Consider the following 1,699-nt stretch of genomic DNA (forward strand, 5'->3'; position numbering starts at 1 on the left):
AAGTATTTTAGTATAAAAATTAGAATTTAATTTTAATATACGGAATATTTTTACACGTGCAATCAATAAAAATAATTATTTTTTTTATTGATCGTGTGAATAATTATTTAAAGGGTAAAGTATATTTTTTGTCTTTAAAGTTTGACAAAAGTTTCAAAAATATCCATAAGTTTTATTTTGTTTCATTTTTGTCCCAAAAATTTTCGATTTGCATCAAATATACGGTTAATTTTTCAAAAAATTTAAGACCAATTCAACAACAATTTCATAAGAACAACCCTCAATACAAGCAAATCAAACATAATTTTTATACATTATTGTTAAATTGGTCTTAAATTTGTTTGAAAATTTAGCCGTCGAGGGTATGTTTGATGCAAATCGAGAACTTTTGGGGCAAAATTGAAACAAAATAAAATTTATGGGTATTTTTGAAAATTTTGCCAAACTTTAGAGACAAAAAATATACTTTACCCTTATTTAAAAGAACGGATATGATTGCATAATCAGTGCATCAAATTAAATTCTAAAAATTATATATAGAAACATGTTCTTAGTTCTTTTTAATGGATGATTACTGATTAGATTGTTAGAATAATTTTCATATAAAAATAATTTGTTACGTCAAGTAGTTTAATTTATAAAATTAGTTAGTATGTTAATAAAAATACTATTCTAACAAATATTTATATGAATATTGAATAGGCACCTTTTAATTTATAAAATCTCAAAACTGTAGCTAGTTTTATAATTGTCTCTAATTGTAAATGTCTTTATGTTTATATTCTGTTCTATACAACTATATATTAAACACATTGTTCTAAGATTTCTCTTCTTGTGAAGATGAAGGTCTATAAGTATTTTTAGTTGCTAAGATAGTCATGTAGATAGAGTGTATTCATTTTATACAATGCCAAGTAATTCATGTATGTACTTCATGGATTGGATCAATGTGTTAACATTCTACTTGGTGGCATATATATATGATCTAGTATATGTGGCCATTATTATAAAATCGAGTATAATGAAAAATTTTTTTGTCAAGAAAACATTAAAAGAGCTTTTGTTATGAAACATTATTCAATTTTTTTTACTATAATCTTGCAATCTCGAATCTACTATCTCTAAATAAATATAAAGAGCTTTTGTTAAGGATTAATTCGTCGCAAATTGAAGTTTTATTTAAGAATCTGTCGCTAATCAATGAGTTACTGCATGCATAAGGCGAAATTCAAACCTCCGACACTTGTTTAAGCGGACGAGTGAGCTGACCACTCGACCAACCCAAGTTGATTTTTTTTTTCTTTTAGACTTAGTACTTTTACTACTCCATAAAATCCTATAAACTCTGCAAACTTTTTGGTAAACCTACTCTTCTTGTTACTCTTTCAATTTTGGGGCCATCTTCAGAATAATAGTTAGTCAGTTACTGTTAGTAGGGTCCAGACCCATCTACTTGTTGTGGTCATTAGTGGGAATCTTTGTATTATTTGAGGTATCACATTCATTCTCAGAACATGTGTTGTGTCCTGTTTTGTTGATCGCTAGTTGAATTAAATATTCAATTTTTGTGATAAAAAAAAATTGCATAGAATCATAAATATCCTACTTACTTGAGTAAATTTTATGATCACTTTTTGCTAATTAAAGTTGAGTATTTGTTAAGCGATCATCATTACATGACATTGGCTTGTTTGATTGA

The sequence above is a fragment of the Arachis ipaensis genome, chromosome B02 (assembly GCF_000816755.2).
Source record: "Arachis ipaensis cultivar K30076 chromosome B02, Araip1.1, whole genome shotgun sequence".
Taxonomy (NCBI): Eukaryota; Viridiplantae; Streptophyta; class Magnoliopsida; order Fabales; family Fabaceae; genus Arachis; species Arachis ipaensis.